Source organism: Hibiscus syriacus, unplaced genomic scaffold (genome assembly GCF_006381635.1).
Source record: "Hibiscus syriacus cultivar Baekdansim isolate YM2019G1 unplaced genomic scaffold, ASM638163v2 tig00110991_pilon, whole genome shotgun sequence".
Taxonomy (NCBI): domain Eukaryota; kingdom Viridiplantae; phylum Streptophyta; class Magnoliopsida; order Malvales; family Malvaceae; genus Hibiscus; species Hibiscus syriacus.
In genome coordinates this window covers 12,393-35,777 of record NW_024062944.1, presented here as the reverse complement: position 1 = coordinate 35,777, position 23,385 = coordinate 12,393, and the positions used below count along the sequence as shown (strand labels likewise).

At 33.8% G+C, this 23,385-nt stretch overlaps 1 long non-coding RNA gene across 1 annotated transcript; it reads left to right on the top strand.

Moving 5' to 3' along the window:
- Positions 1 to 9,191: 9,191 nt before the first annotated feature.
- LOC120149218 lies at positions 9,192 to 22,994 on the top strand. Its single transcript, XR_005518459.1, has 3 exons — positions 9,192 to 9,346; positions 9,433 to 9,813; positions 22,811 to 22,994. It is a non-coding gene; the product is annotated as an uncharacterized LOC120149218 (long non-coding RNA).
- Positions 22,995 to 23,385: the final 391 nt, after the last annotated feature.

The window sequence follows — 23,385 nt, the reverse complement described above, 5'->3', positions numbered from 1 at the left end:
TTAGGAGGGATTAAAGATTTGAGGTTCTTGGGTAAAATCTTGAAATAGAGTTCATAACTAGAGTTGGAAGTTAAATTTGACTTGTAAGGGTCTAATTAAGAAGTTAGAAGCCATAGAATTGGAATTAAAACATATTGCAAAGTATGTTTAATTCTTGAGTTACATATGAGGAATAGAATTTTGAAGTTAAAGATGGTTTATATGGATATAAATTGGTTTAAGCATATGTATATGAGTTGAGAACATGAAAGAGGATGAAATATGAAGCATTTGAGTTGATTTGAGTAGATTTTCGGGCTTAAAAATGAATTCTGGGCTATGTGCATCGATACACATTCAAGGTGCACCGATGCATCAAGGGTAAATTTCCAGAAATTGTTCAGAGTGTATCGATGCACAAGAAGTGCATCGATGCACCTATTAAAAATGGAAACATCGAATGCAATTAATGCATCGATGCATAGGAGTGCATCGATGCACATGTTTAGGGATGCATCGATACACTGTAGAATGCATCGATGCACTTCAATAGAAATAGAATTATACCTCTCTTTTGGTCTAAGACATGATAGATTAGTATATATCAATTGGATACTAATATGTATCAATGTATGATTATATATATATCGAGCACGAACAAGTCCCGGAACGATTATCAAGTCAAGATTCGATCGAAAGAAATGAAATCATAAAAGTGGATTGGAACTTAGTGAGGCTCAGGTGAGTGCATTTTAGTGATGTATGATGAATGGAAACAAGACTCGCGATAAGTCTATTTCTTATGTTAGAATGCATGAATATATGATTATATGTATATAAATGACATGAATTGTATGTATGCGTGATTATATGTGTTAACATGCTTTTGAATGTAATGATATGATAAGTATGCGCTATGTGATGTATATATATGAACATATGTGAAAGTGAACTATGTGACTACATGAGAAAGATATGAGCCATATGACATGATATATGTGAACATGAGAAAACAAAATATAAGATATGAACTATGTGATCCTACGAGAATATGAAAAGAAGCTATGAGCTTATATGACATGTGATATGAAAGTATATATGTGAAATGACATAAATGATGATGCCCATGTTATGTGTCATGAGAGCTAGGGTATAGTTGGCATGCCAAGAGTCGAGGGTCTACGCGGTCCTTCGGGACATATATGTATTCTTTGGAACATGTGTGAGGTCTTTTGAGACACATACTTGATCCTTGGCATATGTATATGATTCTTAAGGAATGATATGTGGTCCTTAGGGACAACCTTATATGGCACTTCGGTGCATTTCTACGCGGCACTACGGTGCAATTCTACGTGACACTTCGGTGCATTTATACGAGCTGTGGTGACAACATTAGTGCACAACCTCTATAGACTCATATATCTATAGTTCTCAGAAATGTACATGGGCTAGACAAAGATATAACAATAAATATATTATATGTGATTTGTATGTTTTTGTGCTATGAATGATATTATATGATTTATATGATGATATGTGGATTATATGATTAAATAAGGCAAATGTTGGTTAAAATGCTAGGTATAAGAGGATACGTATTAAGTGATATAAACGATAATAAGATTGATAATGAAATAAGACTAATGATGGAAATGATGAGTGAGAAATATATGTGAGTATATGCTTTTATACGTAATGATATATATTGCATATGTGTTATAGGGATTTGTAACATGAATAAGGGTATGAGTGATAGTAGTATTTGTTTATGCGTGATTACAAGCTATAGTTTATATTTTGGTTTATTGCCTCACTAAGTCATCGACTTAGCGTGTGATTGTTTCACACGTAGGTTACCGAAGTGAGAAGAGTAAAGAGCAATGTGGAGCAAGACAGGTCAGTTCTCCTTACCAAAGGCCAGATCAGAAGAAAGGTGAATAATATGTATTTTAATATATAAAGTTCTAGTTGGCATGTATTCAAAATAATACATTGTATAAGCTCTGAATAGTTCGGTAAAGGTTTTGAATAAGTTATAAGTAATAATAAATTTTAAATTACTCACTATTTTATACAAGTAAAGGTTTTTGAAAAGTCAATGTAACACTTCGGACTCGGATCCGAGTCGGATACGGGTTGGGGTGTTACATTTATTTTGTGAAACTTTTCTTGTTTAATTGCTAGCTGTTTGTTCATGTTTTCTACTAAATTTGGTGTTTTTACATGTTTTTTTGTGAAAGGACGGTAGTTTCTGGAAAATGTGCTAAAAAGGGCCAAAATATGCATTTTTTGTTCTGAAATCAAGACTGAAACAGTGGGCGTGAAATTGGACATGAAATGTTGTCGTGGCAGTTAGTCAGTAGCTTCTAGAAGGTTCAGTTAGCAAGCTTCTAGAAGACATGCAGATGGTTGAGCAATTCAAATTCAAGAAATTAGATTTATCTTTTAGAATTAAATTCAAACATTTTTAGGATTTATCTTTTATAATTTATTTGATTTGTTTTATGCATTTCTAGGGTTTTAGAAGGCTAGAAATACCCATCTCGGGTAAGCCATTTTCATCATTCAATATCTCGAATCATCAAAATTATCTTGTTCTTTCTTTCTTTTTAGTTTTATTAAATTTATTCTTTTATTTTCCTTGTTATTTTTCTTTCAAAGTTTTTATTTTTAAAATACTAAGTATGACTTTTGTCATGCTTAGCTAATTTTCATTTTTAGCTGCGGGTGAAAGCGATGACTTAATTCTGATGAGAGAATTGAATAACACTTTAATAACTTTAGAATTTTCTCTCATTCTCTATGCTTATTTTTATAAAATATTTTTTTTTTCAAAACTAAAGATTGACTTCTGTCTTGATTATTGTCGTGATTATATATGTGGGAGGAATGATCAGCTCAAAGCACATTCGACTTCCTAGGAAAACAATTTAACAAGATTGCATTGTTAAGTGGGAATTGAGATCGGGGAAGTGATTATTGAAATATCTTGTCCGAGTTGGTTGCAAATGTGCTTGTATCTTGATCATTATCAAGATTGCCTTGATTTGATTAATTTTCAAAACCGAAATCGAAGATTGAGTTGGGTATTCGGTATACAACTTAGTGGCGTGGATTTCTCATGCTTGACGTGGTAATCGACGTAAATCCTGAAGGGTAAATCTATTTTGATGATTCGAAGAATTTGAGTTAGAACTATTACCCAAGGCTTCCTAAATCAACTGATTTTTCAGATTTTATTTTCTTTAATTTACCTTTCTTTATTTTATTTAATTACTTTTGTTATTTAATTTCTTTGCAATCTTTCTTTCAATTTTATTTTTAATTCTCAAACCATCAAATCCCCCATCTTGTTTACTTTCCAAGCAAATCACGCCTAGGTCATAATCAAAGATGAAGAAATTCATCAGTCTCCTTAGTCCTTACAAGATTAACCCTACCTCTCCTATACTATTCAATTTAATTTCCTTTATTTTTTTTATTTTTATTTGAGAATAAAGAAAATTATTTGACATAAAAAAAGATGCAAGTCAGTAGAGAAGGAATTCAAAGAGAAATTCATGGAGAAGATATGTGTGATAGAGGATGCTACAGGTAAAAAATGTTTGAAGTTAAGATGACAGGGAGAAGTTTTTCCCTCAATTCGATGCAGGGGAGCAATCGACTTTTCTAGCAAAAGAAAGCCTCACAATGTTGTGGCATAAAAGGCTAGGACACTATCATCATCAAGGGTTATTGAAGATGAAGTGCAAAAGCATGGCAATGGATCTTCTAGAACTTGATGATTACATATTGACATGTAAGGATTATCAGTTTGGAAAGCAAAACAATAAGTCATTTCCAAAGTCTGCATGGAGAGCCACTTGTAAGTTGCAGTTGATTCACACAAATATTTATGGGCCTCAAAGAACTCCTTTGTTAGCAGGTAATCAATATTATGCTGCTTTTATTAATGATTTCACAAGAATGTGTTAGATTTTTTGTAACACCCTCAGACCAGTACCCGACCCGAATACAAGTCTGAGGTATCACATTGACTTTTCAAACTTTGACTCTCGACAAAATTCAAAGAAAATTTAAAACTTTCATTAAAGTAAAAGCGGTTTATTTACATAAATTGACCACAGTAACCAAAATCGATCAGAGCATATTTAGCTAAATCAATTAGTGCATGCCAACAATATTCAAAATAACCAAACACATTTAAATCATCTATTTTCTGATCTGAAATTTTGTAAGGGAGATGCTGACTTGTCTTGCTCTTCTTCGCTTCTATTCTCGCTTCTGTAACCTACGTGTGAAACAATCACACGCTAAGTTTATGACTTAGTGAGGCATAAACACACCGACTATAGCATATCATAACTAATTCCTATTATGCACATTTCATGTAATCATGATAAACCATAAAATGCATCCAAACAAAGCTATATACACCATCATCATATAATTCTCATTATGCATATTGTTTCACAAAGAAATACCCATATCATCATATAATTCTGGTAACATATTTCTTAACACAAAACATATAAAGCGTATGTAATAAATTTCTCATTATCTCTTTAATAGCCTTATTTTCTTCTTTATCTTTTAGTCATATGTTCTTGTACATATTCTTCTTAACCAAGCTATATACACATCACCATCATATCACATATATCATTTCACCATAAAGATTACAAACAAAGCACATAATATCATACAAGGTTCTTTTATATCATCTTCTTTATTAGCCCATGTACACATGTGAGAACTATAGATATGTGAGTCTATAGAGGCTGTGCACTAATGTTGTCACCACAGCTCGTATAAATGCACCGAAGTGCCACGTAGAATTGCACCTAAGTGCCGCGTAGAAATGCACTGAAGTGCCATATAAGATGTCCCTAAGGTCCACGTAGAAAATTCCTTTAGATCCATATACATATTCCAAGGACCAATTATGTGTCTCAAAAGACCTCATACATGTTCCAAAGGATACATATATGTCCCGAAAGACCGCGTAGACCCTCGACTCTTGGTATGCCAACTATAACCCTAGCTCTCATGACACATATCATGGGCATTATCTTTTATATCCTTTTTCATATTCATGTAAACATATCACATATTCATATAAACTCGTAGCTTCATTTACATATACATGTAATCACGTAGTTCATGTAAATTCTCATATCATATCATTTCATATTCATATATCTCATAGCATATAACACTTCTCATGTGTTCCTATAAACATGTCATACATATCAAGCATGTTTACACAACTCATTTCTATATAACTTACATGAATCTATATTTTTTTCATATACCCATATAATCATATAATATAATATTTCATATAACCTCATGTATCACATCACATAGATACATACTCAAGTACTCATAGCTACATATCACTTAAATTATTCATATTTACATAATTCATGGTCATATAACTTCTATCACCAAGTCACTTATCTTATCTCCTATTCTCATATGTTTATATTTATCATATAACACATAAGATTTATTGCATATTTATATCGCATTCCTACATCACTAATTCATAATATAATTTATATCGTATCATCTATCTTATTCTTTATTTCTTAGTATGCACTTACATTACATAACCTATATTATACTTATAAACATATATATATTACTTCTATTATTTATTTTATATACAAATTAATCTATTTACTTAATTCAATTCCATATAACTCCTATAATCTTCTCATATCACTCCATAGCTTTTATCATACAACTAATGTATCATAATTTTATTTAAGCATATGAATCTTTCCCATCTATCTTATCCTATATGTTCATATTATCACTTAATTGATCATACTACTATGTACTTGCCCAACTCACCTTCTTATTATTTATGTAACCTTTTCCTTTGCTTACTTAGTTCATATCATTTCTCATAAACTCACTTTTACCATATTCTCATATTATTACTTAAGTTATCTCATATCATGTATTCACGTAGTTATATTTCATTTCTATATATATATCAAAGTTCTTATCTTTTATATTCATATAATTTATTAGCATCTAATATTGTTTATATCATCATAACATAGCATATATTCATGTCAACCATATAATACATATATACAATAACATGTCAACACATATAATTCATACACACATATACTTCTATTTATGAATTCATGCATTTTACTATTGGAAATAGACTTGTCGCAAGTCTTATTTCCATTTAACATCATAAACTACTAATATGCACTCACCTTGACCTCACTAAGTTCCAATCCACTTTTATGATTTCCTTTCTTCCGATCGAATCTTAACTTGATAATCGTTCCAGAACTTGTTCGTGCTCGATATATACACAATCATGTATTTATACAATCAATATCCAATTGATATACTATAATCTATCACTTCTTAGACTAAGAGAAAAGCTAATTTCATCTTTTAATGAAGGCATGCATCGATGCACACAACCCAGAATTTACATTTTAAGCACGAAATCCACTCTCTTTAAGCTTAACTCTTCATCTTTCACCTCCTTTAATATTCCTAACTTTCATATACATACTTAAACTCATTTCTACTCCATAATCACTTCTTTAAACTCAAAATTCTATCTTCCATATGAAATCCAAGAATCATACTAAATTTTCTACTTATTCTAAATTCAATTCCATCACTTCATATCCTTTAATTAAGTTGATGACAAGTCAAATTTGATCTCAAATTCAACTTATCAATTCTTTTCTAGAAATTCATCTAAAACCTTCTTCTCTTTAATTTCTTCTATATCTTTCATCTTGTTGTTTTAGAACAAATTAAGCATTCCTTAAGCTTAATTATCATCTAATGATCATAACACAACCTTAAAATCAATAATTAATCAACAAACAAAGAAACTCACCTTTGAGTCAAGCCTTCACGTATAAGAAGAAGAAGAGAAGAGAACTCTGGAACCTTTTCTCTCTTCCCACGTGATTTCCTTATCTTATAAGGAAAATAAAAATCTTCCTTGTCAAATGACCCTTTTGCCCTTCAATTCATCTTATAATTACTAAAAAATTTATGATTTATTTCCAAATAAATCATTGAACTAATCCATGGTTCTACTCTAGTCACCAAATTCTAAAACTTTACAATTTAATCACTAACCCGGTATTGAGGATGTTATATTTTGTTCTTAAAATTCAAGTCAGAAGTTGTTGGAGCATTCTGGAAATTTAAAAGAATGGTGGAAAATCAAAGTGGCAATCACATTCAAATATTAAGGTCTGATAATGACAAGGAGTATACGTCAGCAAATTTCAATGCATTTTGTAAAGAAGCTGGCATTGAGCATCAGTTGACAGCTCCTTATTTGCCGTAGCAAAATGGAGTTAGTGAAAGGCGAAACAAGTACATTTTAGAAATGACTAGATGTATGAAAAGAATTTACCCAAGAAGTTCAGGACAGAGGCAGCTCATATCGTGATTTTTCTGCGGAATAGATTGACCACAAAAGAAGTCAATGACCAAACACCTTATAAGGCTTGGTTTGGTCATAAACCTTATAAAGAGAAAACACCTTATGATAATATGAGTATTTCAAGCTATATTTTCAGTTTTGGACCTGATTTTTTATTGAACTCGAAGAAGCAAGAAATTATGACCCAACCCCTTGCTAAAGCAAATTTATTGTTGCAACATCCACTGTTAATCAAGCTTTGTGGTTGAGAAAATTATTAAGTGATCTCAATCTTGAACAGAAAGAGAGCAATAAGGTCTTTGTTGATAGTCAAGTTGCCATAGCAATTTCTCACAACCCAATATTTCATAGGAAGATAAAGCATTTCAACATTAAACTTTTCTTTTTGAGATAAGTGCAAAAAGAAGGTGATGTTATATTGGTTCATTGCAAAACAGATGAGCAACTTGCAGATATCTTCACCAAACCACTGCTAGTAAGCAAATTTGAAGTTTTGAGAATAAGACTTGGTGTTTGCAGCTCCTAAAGTAATGAGGAGTGTTAGTTTATGTGCTTTAGGACTACTTCTACTTTTAGATTTATTTGTTATTTGTGTGTTGTTTAAGTTCATGAGAAAGTTATTCATGGATAGTTGCTTAAATTTAGAAACATGTTGTTAGTGGGTTGTTGATTTCATTATATTTAAATTATGAATGATTGCTGAATAAAAAATATCGTCCAGTTTCCTTCATCTATTGATTTTTCTTTTCTTTAAAAATACCAACAATTAATGACAACCGAGTTCTACAATCCTAATCAGCTCTACAATTAATTTCAAATGGCTCATTAATTTACTGATTCGGTGGTCTTTCAGCGATCTTAGGTGCAATTGTACAAAGCTCAGTACATATTATTCATTTCAATTGTGTAAGCCATTACTTCAGGCTCCATGTTTAATGCTCAGCAACTTATTCGCTTTGTAATGCTTGTCGCAAGGTGGAATGGTAATTTGTCTTCGGTTTTCCTCTATGTATGCATGGCTCAGTAATTTTAGTCGACACGGTGACTCGCTCATACAGTACATCCACTTAAATAAAGGGTCATAGTTTCTTTTTGGTTTAAATATGTCAGAGGTCCTTAAATTATCTCAGAATTTTAAAACCTTTAACTTCCATTACAGAAAGTAATGTTTCCCGGGATCCAACACCAAATCCAACTTCTAGCAAGTAGCATGTACACCATTTCATTGTCTCAGATTCTATTACTAGTCAAAACCAATTCGTAGGCAAACAATTTGATGCTTATGGCTCTACTTTGATAGGCAACCACAACATATTTCCTCAGTCCCTTGGATTGTTTCCCAGCATTCAATCTCTTGGGGAAAGAATGTCAAAATTAATGGACCTTCTTCCATATCCATTGTCACTGAGGAATCCGAGTTTAGCCAGACCAGACACCTGAAGATCTTCTTGAAGCGGCAAACCAGTCGAACTCGAACCACCCAACTCAAAGGCTCTCACTATCATTCGTTCTCGCATGCTTGGTTCATCCTTGAATTCTAATTTTGCAAGTTCCAGTTACTTGCTCTTCAGGCCAGAAGATGCAAGCTGTGACTACTCTTTCACAAGTTATGCACTTGCTGCTTCATCTTCCAACGCATTACACCGACTACATAGGGTCAGATCTTTTGCCCGTGCTATATCAAATTCAAGATATCCAAGGCCAATTCAGTCCCTTATGGATGAACTAGTTAATGTTGGCTGCAAAAATATTGAGGAAAACCATGTTGGGAAGTTATCTTTAGGTGATATAGCAGGTGGCTCAAGACTTTCCTCTGAACTAAAAGCAGAATTCTGCAGCAACGAGATAGTATTGCCTGAAAAACATGAGCTTCAAATCAGACTTTCAAAGCTAATTGGATTACTGGAGGAGGTTTATCATGATCCTTGTAACTTTGTCTTGTTAGTTATGTTTGAACTTGGTTCATACTTCTAACTTCATTATTGGTTCATTTCCAGGTTGAGGTAGGATACGAAAAATACCACCAGCAAATGGAAGAAGTAGTTTCATTATTTGAATCACTTGCTGGTATAGGAGCAGCATGGTCTTATACGGCTTTGGCACTTCAAGCAATGTCCAAAACATTTTGGCAATCTAAGAGACGCCATAATATCTCAAATAAATGCCATTAGAAGAAAACTATCGCGTTATTTACCCAGAATCAACCGCGGATTATCGCAATTTAGCATGTTCGATCAAGATTCTACACAGAACGGACTGTCTCTTCAACAGCTTAGGATGACCCCAAGCCAAAGGCAATCTTGGAGGCCTATTAGAGGATTGCCAGAAACCTCCGTAGCAGTCCTTCGGTATTGGCTATTCGAACACTTCCTTCACCCGTAAGCTTGTTTAAGTGATTAAGTCCCATCCAAATGTATGTGACACATTAATTCTTACCATTTGTTGAAGAGAAAATAACTTCAGTGACCGAAAATGTCTTATAATATACGATTTTAACCAACTTTTTTTGGATTTGCGAAAATAACCAACAAATTCGCAACGCGATCTCAAATTCGTAACACGAACTCCAATTTCGCAACATAATTTCCAAATTCGCAACTCAGTTTTGAAATTCGCAACTCAGTTTTGAAATTCGCAACGCAATTTTCTAAATTCGCAATGTGGTTTTCAAATTCGCAACGCGGTTTTCAAATTCGCAACACGGTTTTCAAATTCGCAACACAAACTCCAATTTCGCAACGCAGTTTCCAAATTCGCAACTCGATTTCTGAATTCGTAACGCGAATTTCTTTTTCGCAACTCGATTTCTGAATTCGCAACACGAATTTTTTTTAGCAACGCGATTTTTAAATTCGCAACACAAGTTTCATTTTCACAACAAGATTTTCTAATTCGCAACACGAATTTTGTTTTCGCAACTCAATTTCCGAATTCGCAACATGAATTTTAATTTCGCAACAACTTTTATTTTCGCAAAACAAATAGTATATAAACTACGCAGCAGTAGCAACTCATAACCTAAATCCCTAAATCGCAATTCATTCCATCTCCATCTCTCACTCTCTCCTGCGACATCCGTTCCTATATCTAACAACATCCTTCCCCATCTCTAATTTGTTTTACATAATTTTATTTCTATATAATTTTTCAATGATTTCTCTCCTAAATTATCAACTATCAACTTAATAAAGGTATGTTTTTCTCTAAGTAGTGATGATATCTAGTTTATAGCTGTTTGTTTAGTAAATTAATTTACAATTTGTAGAATGAAATCATCTAATGTTAATCATGTTTGGATAGATTTGTGTTATGGAGGGTCATGGGAGAATGTTAATGGTGTTTTACAATATATGCCTTTACCCATGAATCTTCAACTAAAACTGTCATTAAAAAATTTAACTTATGAAACTCTAATGTTACGTGTTTCAAAGAAATTTAATTTAGAGCTTCTAAGTGGATTTAAGTTATCTTATCAGAGAAAATGTAAAGTTTATTTGTTAACCGACAATGAAGATGTTGAACGATTCATTGCTTACATTAGTGTTTCGTAAGATGATGTTACATTGTATGTTGTTGAACCTAGAAGTAGTGAAGTTGGGTCAGTAACGTGTAGTAATCAATTAAGTTATTCAGCCCCAGATTATGGTGCTCACAATGTACAACGTTGTTATCAACCTCAAAATTTCATGGTTCCACCACAATTTCATCACCAAGAAAATTTTGTTTCACCACATTTCCAATACCAAACACAATCTCAAAACCCACAGCCTTTCCCTAATCCAAATCCCAATCAACTTTCAGCACCAAATTTCGGTTTTCGTATTGACCAGTTACACGATGATGAGCCAACAGAAAAAAATGTGAGTACTAGTCAATATTCGAAATTTGATCTTGGTCAATACCTGGACTTTGATCTTGGTCAATACTCGATTTTGATGATGTTTCAGAAGAAGAAATAGACCCTGCGTGTAATGATTTTGATATTGGTCAATTCCCGAATTTTGATGATGAAACAGTCGCTGCCGAGGAAGATGTTGATAATAATGAGAAGAAGTTACGGCTGTGAATGAACATGTTGAACATCCATTCTATAATTCATATAACCTAAAGAAGAATAAGAAGAAGTCCCGAAGAAAAGAAAAAGAACAAAATGCCACGGGAGTATAACTGGAATATGCCAGAATTACTTCAGATACCGGAAGAAGAGTTGGTAAAGATAGCAGTTGATTGTTACACAAAAGTTATTCGTATCAAGAAATATGATTGTTTTGATACAAAGGAAGACTTGAAGATAGCTTTGTATACGAAATGTGTGGAAGATGGCTATCAACTAAAAGTTAACAAATCAAGCAAAGATCGTTTCGAAACAAAGTGTAGGATTGACAAAAATTGTATATGGCGTATGATTGCAAAGAGGATAAAATATTGCGAAATGTTTCAAGTTAGGACTTTTATTGATAAACATACATGTTCAAGAACCCAAGTTTTTCCTCACCATAGACAGACAAACAAAAAGGTGTTGGGTGGTTTTCTGGCTAAGTTAATGTTTTTGAATGGCAGGGTATATCGGGGATATGAAATTATGATTGACATGAATGTTCGGTTCAAGATTAGTATCTCATATTCTCAAGCTTGGAGAGCCAAATGTTATGCCTTGGAATTGTTGAGGGGGTCGCCGGAAGCATCGTTTTCCCAACTGCCGGCTTATTGTCACAATTTAAAGCTGAACAATTCTGGGTCGGTAACTCATATCAAAACAGATAAGATGGACGTTTTGAGTTGTGTTTATCGCCATTGGTGCTACGGTTAGTAAATCAATATAATTTTGTTGACTCATTTTTGTTAGTTACATGTATTTCACATTTAAATGATTATATTTATTGTGTATATTATTTTGTAGATTCGTTCGTTTATTACTTGCATGCGTCCAATTATTATAGTTGACGGAGCACATTTGAAAGGTCGATACCTTGGAGTAAACTTATTAGCAGTAGCCATGGATGCTAACAATGGGATACTGCCAATAACTTACGGGGTTGGCAAATCTGAAACCTCTGATTCATGGACATGGTTTATGGGGCATCTTAGGGATTGCATAGGTCCTATTAGCAATATGACAATCATATCCGATAGGGAAAAATCAATTGACAACGCTATTAGAAGGTGTTTCCCAGATGTTTTTTATGGACTTTGTGGTGTTCATTGTACAGATCTAAAATCAAGGTCTGCTGGTATAAAAACTCACAAATGGACATACTGGAAGGCTGTAAAAGCTTATCGGGAAGTGGATTTTAATAAGCATATAAATTGTTTAAGACTTGTTTTGCCTCAATGTGCTCAAACACTAGAAGATGTCGGGTTTGAAAGATGGTCAATAGTACATGGAGCAAGATATGGTTTCATGACGTCTAATAGTGTAGAATCAATCAACGCTCTAAGTCGTCATTCCTGAAAATTACCCATTACTATGTTAATGGAGTTTTTTCGAGCCTCTATTCAACAGTGGTACTACAAGAAAAAAAATCATGCATGTATTATTTCTTTAAATTCGTAACTTATCATATTTAATAGATTTTACTAAGAATTATTTATTTAAATTTATAGGAACATTGGAACGTTGTGTTACACCCTGGACTGAAAAAAAGATAACGAAACGTGTTGTGAAGTCAACGTCATGGAGAGTTGAACCATGTTCAAACATTGGATAATGACTTAAATGGCTTGTCGATCTAAATGCAAAGACGTGTAGTTATATGAAATGGAAACATCTGGTTATCCGTATGGCCATGTTATAAAAGTTGCTCTTCATCTAAACCAAGATGATTCAAGCGCATACGCTATGGATTGCTACACTGCAAAAGTATATTGACAGACTTATGTCGAGATTGTCTACCCTATTCCACATCCTTCTGAGTGAGAGATACCAGATTACTTACAAACAGTTTTGCCACCAGTCATAGACAGAAGGATACCTGGCCGACCAAAAAATCACGATCGTATACCGTCTAAGGGTGAAGAGAAGAAGATATCGACATGTAGTCGGTGCAAGGAAAGATGTCATATAAGGTTGACCTATGGATCACCAGTGCCATCACAATCACATTTTCCTCTACCAAAATATGGATCCTCATCAAAATCTAAAGCTCATATGGTGCTAAGCAAAAGGAAATCAAAAATCACAATCAAAATCAAAATCAAAATCCAATCACAACCGCCTTCATCTTTTGGAACTATTAACTTAGGTGATTTTAAAATGTAAATGTTGTATTATATGTATTTTATGTGTGAAAGGCATGCATTAGTAACTTGAGTTTGAACATTGTATGATCTGTTCAGTTGTTATCACTCATCAGATTTTGTCTGTTATCTTTTTGAAGGTGTTTGCCTTAAATTGAAACTAGAAAAAAGATGGTTATTATGAACTTCTCCGATTCACAACTCAAATTCGTAACTCAATAAAATTCGCAACGCGAAAATAAAATTCGCAACACGAAAATCGCAACGCGAATTTGATTTTCGCGTTGCGAATTTGATTTTATTAAAGGTAGTGTGCCTTCAACAGGTCTTTTTTGCCTTCAACATAATGCAGATTGAAATTAAACAAAAAAACAATTTTTATTTACACTTTACAGCACATTGATACATCAATTTTCCCCAGACAGTACATCTAAATGTTCCTAACAATAGGGAGCTTACATACATTGGTCAGAAATTATAACATCTGGAATGATTAACCTGCAGAAACGTTATGGCCATGAGATTTTCTACACATCCAAAACCAACAAATATGAGCTGAAATTATTGAATTATAGGTACTTAACCAAACATTTTCAAACTACTTTTGATCAATATTTCATCTAAAATATAGAGTAACATGTTAACAACTCTTACTCAAACTTACCAATAAAAAATGGTTGTTTATTCACACTTTCACACCCGGATGCAAGTAGGTAACGTCTCGATATATCTCTCTAACCATATAATACCGAAACCACAACCCTACTGCACCTCTATCTTATCTGTCGGAGGTAAAAATTGTTTACCTCCTCTCGTCATACGTTCCAAGCACATGCATACAAGAGGACCACAATCCCTCTGGCTCCCGACGTTTATTGTGGCATTGTCTTATCTCTCATCATTGTAACTTTTAACTTATTTGGCTTCTTGTTTCCTGGATTAGTCCAATAAGCAATCACGTTCAAGTATTTAGCCAAAAGATCACTTCATCCCCTATAAATAATATCTTTCAAATCAGACAATGGTATGTAATTCAGCATGCTGTCATATATATGTCTTCAGGGATAGGAGCTGAAGCTCGACGGGATTTCAATGACGATGTTCCATAACAGGGATAAACACCTGGAATATAATATATTAATAATTCAACTGCGCACATCAAATAAATTTTATGAACACCTTTAAAAATGCAAAAAAAAATACTAACCTTATCGACCTCCCACCACGCAGGATAAAGGATAGCTTTGCCATTACCCAAAGCATATGAAGCGTCTCTCTGATCCTGCAAGTGAGCTGCGTGAAAAGACGAAGGCATAATAGTTCATCGCGTCTTTTTGATTTTCTTTAATTTCCGTAGAACCAGAAGACGTGACACTCATGCATCAATATGTTGTTTTATAAAAAAACATATATTAGTGAATTTAACAAATTTTAACAAAAAATAATGAAAATCAATATAAAAAGAATATAATACTTACCCCCCATTCGAAATAGTCATTATCTTCAACCCCTAATAAAACACTCCACCAAGACCGCTCAAGAAACAAATGTGTATTTGATTTTGCATATGTCAGTGTAGCACCCCTGGCTCCGCTCATGTAGATAAAAATCAACTGCGGTCTTAGCCCAAACGGTATTATCCATAATTATGTCTGATAGTGTGCATATCTCGTGGTGAGGAATGGTACTAGCCGGTAGTTGATACGAAAGCCAACTTGATCTATCATTCCGGGCACAAGAGGGGGTTTACCAATATATCGACATAGTATGCCATGTGGATCTTGAACGGTGGGAGGTGGATCCTAAACGATGGGAGGGGCCTCTTGAACGATGGAAGGGGCCTCTTGAACAATGACAGGTGAATCCTAAACAATGGGAGGTGGATCTTGAACAATGGTAGATGGATCGGGCTTCTTCTTACGTAGTCTTGTAACTATTGGGGTAAAAGAGATGTAATGGCATGTCCACGACGTCTGATGCATGAACCCCGCCGTACAAGAAAAACCCGACGTAAAGCACCAACCTTATCGGGCTGCTAAAAATAAATTAATACATAAATTAGTAAATAAATAAATAATGCGAAAAAGGTTATTTAGATTTTTAGTATAGTATTTCTTATAAAATTAAACAAATTTACCTCATTGTGTAGAGTATGAACCTCATTCTGCAACGATGAAACAATCTTACGCAGAGCAGCTACCTCATCACGTAAAGCATACCTCACCACGTAAAGCACCATTTCATCACGTAACACAGCTACCTCACCACGTAAAGACGCTACCTCATCACGTCATGCACCATTGTCGTCACGTAAAGAACCGACCTCATCACGTAAAGCACTGACCTCATCACGTAACTCCTAACTTATCCTGTGGAGGTGAGAACGGGGAGATAAATATCGTGGCATCTTTTCCGGTCGCCTATCATGAGGTGATGGTGGAGAAGAGGCTCGATGTTGTGATGGAATAGGTGATGGCTCTCGGTGTTGAGGTGTAGAATCAGCTCGATCAGGTGACGGCTCTCGATCAGGTGATGGATCTCGGTGTCGAAGTGGGGGTGCTCATCATCCGTCCCATAAAAAATGCCTACTAACTTGCCACCAATCAGTGGTAAGCTCAGCCTCTGTGAGTGTCAATTTCTGTAAGGGATAGTTTGCCTCCTAACAATATAAAAACCCAAACAAAGTCAAACGTTACTAGTAATAACTTGTTTATATATGGTAGTATTTGTGTTAACTTACATCATTCATCTTCGTATATGGTAGTAAATCTTCCCAATCTAACAGTCGGATCCTCCTCCAAGTAATAGCTCTAGAATATCATTTGAATTCTTCATGGCATCATGCATGTTGGGAAATGCCTTAAATATCCAAATCTACAAACAATATAATACACAAACACTAATTTTAGTAATTATTAAATAATTAATTTTGGAAACATTATATAGAAATTCTTACCTTAAAGGCCCAAATAAAGCCTGCCAAAGTGTATTTGGAACCATGCCCACGCAAACTACGATGGTCCTCAAAGGCATACGACAATTTTTTCCAGGTAGATTTCCATAGATATGACCCCATGGAAACATGTTCCATGCATCTAGGTCCTCTACCAATAATATTAAATCCTGAGAAATAGGTTGTCTGCCCTCTTTGGCTAAAAAGTCGGCATACAAAAGTAACAAAAGGCATACTCAGACAACATCAAGGTCATTCATCCAAGTAAAACCATCTTTAAGAAGTAATCTTCTCAAATCATCGATGTGTAAAGTGGCATTCACCTTTGCCAGCTTAGGAAAAAAACCCGAAATAGCCATGATGGGCGGGCTATATGACTAGTATACGGACCTAATTCATCGTGTCGTCCGAAACGTAGACCAGTGACTAAGCAAAACTCCTCCTGCCCAAAACGAGTATAGGCCGGTGGAAAATAAAATCATATCTCCTCATCATCACGTTGTATCCCCTTGGGTAGATCGTTAGTCATGGTCTGAAGAAACAATTGAGTCAACATAGAATCTCCACCTGGATGTTGTACTTTCAGCCATAGCCCAAAACAAGTATTCTCAAACAAATTTCTTTGGACAGGTGTAAGTGTTGACGCAATTGTAATGGCTAGGCTTAATTTATTCCTTAAAGTTAATGCAGCCGAAAAAAATTCCTAACAAAAACAATAAACATACCAAGTTAGATATTATACTAATAATATACCAAAAACTACAAATTATACATAATAAACAGACATGATATTAAACGGGGAAAATATAGCCAAATATGTTTCAAACTAGCCCGGTATTCACCCAAGTCATTATTCTATCATAGTTCACAAAATGCATCAAATAGCATTCCAGAAGTAAGTATAAACAATATTAAAAGGACAACATATAGGTTTAGTGCAGGTTCAAGGACAACATTCTCGAAGAGTAGTTGTTTATTCTTGAAACTTAAATTCGCAACACTGTGAAGTTAGTATTTGTCTTTGTTTTTTGGTTGAAGTAATGCAATTCATTCAATTTCAATTTGCAGAAGAAGATTAGTTTATTCTTGAAACTTAAATTCGCAACATGAAAATCGCAACTCGGAAATGAAATTCGCAACGCGAAAACTAAAATTGTGTTGCGAATTTCATTTTCGTGTTGCGATTTTCGTGTTGTGAATTTCATTTTCGTGTTGCGAATTTAAGTTTCAAAAACTACTCTTCTTCTGCAAATTGAAACTTGAATGAATTGCATTACTTCAACCAAAAGACAAATACTAACTTCACAGGGTTAAAGACTAAACAGTTTAGCAGTATTGGCAACAACCGAATGAATTTACTAAGCAATCTAAGTGAAATGGTTAATCTATATTGTTGATTTAATCGTCGATGGAATCGGCCAAGAGAGGGTGAATTGGCAATTAAAATTTTGGTGGAAGCTTTTGCAGAAAATTGAAAGTAATTGCACAACGATTTAGAGTGGTTCGACTTTCTCAACCAAAGTCTACGTCCACTACCTTAGCTATCCACACTAAGGATTTTCCAACAAATTCACTAATTTGTTCTTTCTTTTGAGGCCAAAGAGATAACCTTACAACTCCCTCAAGAATATACCCCAATTCTTGAGAACACTCTTTCTCAAAGATAATATTACAAATTTGCAAACTTAATGAAAAACCTCACAAGGTAAATGTGTTTGCACAATTCTAGAAAAAGAAAAGAACACTCAAGAATGAATACAATTGAGTACAAGTAGTGTTCTTGAAAGCAAAATGAATATTGAATGAAAAATAGGCTTGAAATTCTCAAATTTGAGATTTGATGCTTTCTCTTTGATTCTCTCTTAATTCTTGATTCTTGTTGTTGATCTATGGCTTCTAAGCTTGTTTAAATACTCCTTGAATAAGTTCTGAACGTTATGGATCATTAATGAAGCAATTAGAGCCATTTAAGTGTGAAAACAATTAATAAAATTAGTGGGAGCGTCTGGTGCATCGATGCATAGGGTTGGTGCATCGGTACACTATGTGTAAAATTCAAATATTTTGACCGTTGGATCCTTAGTGTATCGGTACACTGATAGTGCATCGATGCATAAATATGCTCGATGTTTTGAAAAAGCCTGGGTGCATCGATGCATGGCTTGTGCATCGGTGTATAAAATCAATTCTATGTTTAATTAAAACAAGGGTGCATCGATGCATTGATTCATGCATTGGTACATTTACCTGAAAAATTGATTTTAGGCTCCTTTTTTGTTCAAATACTTTGTGAAAATTGTTTCAAAAATATTTTAAGATTAAAACACAATTTTACACTTTAGTAAGGATTGAAATTGATCTTTGAAAGACTTGGAGTAATATTTTGATATTCGAGTAATTAAATCGAATATACTTAGAAAATCATTTGTAAAATCTTAAAATTCATTTATACTTAATTTGTTATATAGAAACATCAAAATGTTTTCAAAAATCTCCCCTTTTTATATAACAAAACATTTGAGTAATTTTAAGATTTTCTTTTAACATAATTTTTGTAAATAATTTTGAAAAATTTAATTTACTTCCCCTTACTATATTCTCCCCCTTTTTGTTAAATCAAAAAGACTCTAAAACGTTTTTAAACAAGATTTTTAAAAAAATAAGCCAATTGTTCTTTACAAAATTAAAGCTTAAGCTGCTAAGATCAGAAACAAAGGATAGATTAACCTTTAGTTTTCATATACAATATTCATAAACATGTAATGGATAATTGGTCATATATGTCTAATGATGCAAAAATAAGTATTAATATCAAAAAGAAAATTCAAACCAAACATATATATATTAAGATCTAATATCCAAAGCAACCAAAATATAAATTCAAACATCCAACAATCAAAGTAAAACAATCCAAAAGCATTCAAAAAAGTTTTAACAAGTAAAGTTCTTAGTTGATCCAAAAAAAACAAAGCAAGGTCTACTCGTCCATAGAAGGATCGGGAGAGAAGGAAATCGTGCTTGCATCTCAAGAGTAAGAGCATCCATACATGCAAGCATCTCCCTTTGAAACTCCATTTGTTGAGCTTCCAAAGTGTCTAAGCAATGATTCAACGCTTCGTTGTTTGCAGTTAAATGGATTCGATGGAAGCAAACCGTAGATCAAATGTCTCCAAAAACAAACGGAAATATAGAGGCACTTGATCCTCTTGTTGTGCCGGTGCATTGTCGGGATCGTCAATATCTTGAAATAGCCCTTGAAGCTCGGGATCATCGTCTGCAGCCAGTGCCAGTGGAGGTGGAGTACGAGAGGAGTAGGAGTAAGAGGTGCTCGTGAAGAACTCACTCCCGGAGTTTGCTTAGAGGGTCGATAAACCCATTGACCAATTTTCTCATCCTATTTCCAATCAACTTTCTTCAAGGAGGTGAGATTGATTTGGTTTTGAAGATGAATGGGATTGTCAAGAGAGACATTAAGACCGAGTTTGATAAAAAGATTACTAAGTAGACACCCATAAACTAAAGTTTCAGCATGTTTAGAAGGGACAACATTTATGGTATTTACTAGTTCACTAAAAATGATTTATGGCAAATTGATTTTCCTGTTATGTTGGATACAATGTATCCACCATAAATCCCTAATACGAAGAGTGAGTACCTACCTCCGGATGGTCTAAACCACCAAGAGATCATCAAATGGAGAAATCGATCGTGATGAGATCGTAGAGTACTAACACTAGCATTAGGAATATAGGGATATGCCACAGTTTCTTTCTCATTATATAAACCATTGTCATCTAGCCCAAATTGCTTAGCGATAGACCAGAGTCAATATGAATATATTGTCCTAAAAGGTAGGATCTAATTCCTATAGTCCCATATTGAGTCTGGTTTTGAATACATACCGCATTATAGTAGAAAATGCAGACTAACTGGTGATAGAAGATTGATTTTAGGTGAAACAATTTATCAAACTTCTAGGATTTGAGAGTTGGAAGGTATTCGAAGTTGATATCTATCATGGCTTGAACAAAGGAATACGTTCTTCCTGCATTTTATAAGATTGGAAAGAATTCATGTGCCTATGGTAGAGTTATTCTCTATGACGTTCAGGCATATTAAAACAGAACTTATAATGGTCATATTGGGATTGTTTGGATTTGAAGGTTGAGGAGGAATGGGAGGTCGATTTGAACGACTCGATGAAGAGAACCTAGGTCGTTTTGGATTAGACATGGTTTAAGGAATGTAATATAATCAATCCCAAAACTCAATTGAGTCTACAATAATTCAAGGTTCTCTAAACCGAGTTCTAATGGGCAAAGTTTTTGAAAAAGTAGTTAGAAAACAATGTTTGAAAATTATAAAATGTATAGTTTTTCATGAAAGCAACATAATTGAATCAAAAACATCAAATTTAAAATTAAATTAGGATTTTTAATTTTTTTTATTTCGAAAATACAAAAGCTCATTGAAAATTTGTGAGAATTTGATGAAATTAGTTGTAAAAACTAGTTTAGAAACATCATATAAGCAATGTCCGATATTTTTTCAACCTAGAACTAATCTAAACTAGTTCTAAAATCAAAATTTAATAAAATAGGAGTTTTTAGAAAATACCTTGAAAAATCTCGGATTTATGAGAATGAGAAGTTGTTTTGCACGAATTAATGATAGTAGCAGGTTTGGGAGTTGAAATGTGAATGAAATCTGACTAATTTTCGTTGATTTGAAACAAAAGAGAGATTTAGGGCAGAGAGGAGGCGAACGGCGGCAATGGAGTGTTTTAAGGGTTTTGAGAAAAATAAGAAGAAAAGGATTTTTATTCAAAAACCCGACGGATGCATCGATGCATGACCTTGTGCATCGATGCACATTTAAGGCATGCATCGGTGCATCTTCATGATGTATCGATGCACATTCAAAGGGATGCATCGATGCACTATTCGGTATATCGATGCATTATGTACAAAAATGTCAAAAATCCGTTTTAAACACTCAATATGTTAAATTAATTAGCTCTAGTGGTATTGACAACTCATATATTGAGAATAATCATGTTCAATCAATCAAATTTATCCTTAAACATTATTTGAACATATAATTAACTTTCACTAAGAATCATAAACTCCCCCTAACTAAAAACAAAGAATGCAATAAAAAAATATTATTATTATAAGCATTTTTCATTTATTCTTAAAAGTGCTAAACTAATTTAAACACTAAGTGAAGATAGGTCAGTTAAACCTAATTCTCTTCTAAGTGTCCAAAATCTTTCTTTGTCTAAAGGTTTTGTAAAGATATCGCTAATTGGTGCAAAGTATCAACAAATTCTAGAATTATATCTTCCTTAGCGACATGGTCTCTAATGAAGTGATGTCTAATTTCAATGTGCTTAGTTCTAGAGTGTTGGATGGGATTTTTAGTGAGACAAATAGCACTAGTGTTGTCACACTTGATAGGAATTACACCTACTTCAATTCCATAATCAAAAAGTTGTTGTTTCATCCATAAAACTTGTGCACAACAACTACCGGCCGCTGAAATGTATTCCGCTTCAGTGGTAGATAATGCACCACAATTTTGTTTCTTTGAAAACCAAGAAATCAACATATTTCCAAGGAATTGGCAAGTACCCGAGGTGCTTTTCCTATCTATTTTGCATCCTCCATAATCCGCATCAGAGAAGGCATGTAAGCTAAAACTAGAGTCTCTAGATACCAAAGTCCTAAACTAGGAGTGTCCTTAAGGTATCTAAAGATCCTCTTAACGGCTAATAAATGTGATTCTTTAGGACATGATTGAAATCTAGCACATAAGAAACACTAAACATAATGTCTGGTCTACTTGCGGTTAAATAAAACAAAGAGCCAATCATTGACCTATATAATTTAACATCCACACATTTACCTCTTTCATCTATGTCAAGCTTTGTTGATGAACTCATTGGAGTGTCATGAGGTTTCCATTTTCCAGTCCAAACTTCTTGAGCATATCTTTGACGTACTTCGTGTTGCGAATTTGAAAACTGAGTTGCGAATTTGGAAAATGTATTGCGAAATTGGAGTTTGTGTTAAGAATTTGTTGGTTATTTTCGCAAATCCAAAAAAAGTTGGTTAAAATCGTATATTATAAGGCATTTTCGGTCACTGAAGTTATTTTCTTCTTTGTTGAATGGTGTTCAACAGTTATCCAACAGACCAGGAGGAGCTAATGTTGACAACACAAATAGACCTAACAAAGAACCAAGAATGATTCCTTATAATAATATTTAACTTATCCCTGAATTATCTATTTGCATGAATTCAGTTGGAGTTTATTTTGTGTCAAATTCTGGGTTTGATCATTGTGAATTCAGGTGTAACACTGGTTTATAAATGCTCGAGTTCGACTATGGAAGTCTATGATAGAAGAAATGTACGAAGAGGTCTTTGCAAAGTCTCCATAAGACTCGTCCATCATTAGCTTGCATCTCCATGGAAAGGGAAGGTGTTACATATCAAACTGAGGATTGAAGCCGTGGGAAATTACATATCAAACTTATCAGGTTCAGTTTTCTTTTCGGATTTTTATTTGAAACTAATTAGACTCGAATAAGTTTCTGAAGCTTAACACAATTTTTTTCTTCAAATTCGAAGAAAATGTGTTGCACGAGATACGCATTTCTTTTGATTATTTAAGAGATATTCAATTTTATCGAGTGGAGTGTCATTCAGGAATTTAAATTATGGTTGTGGCCGCCTTTTTATTGTGTTGTGTTTAT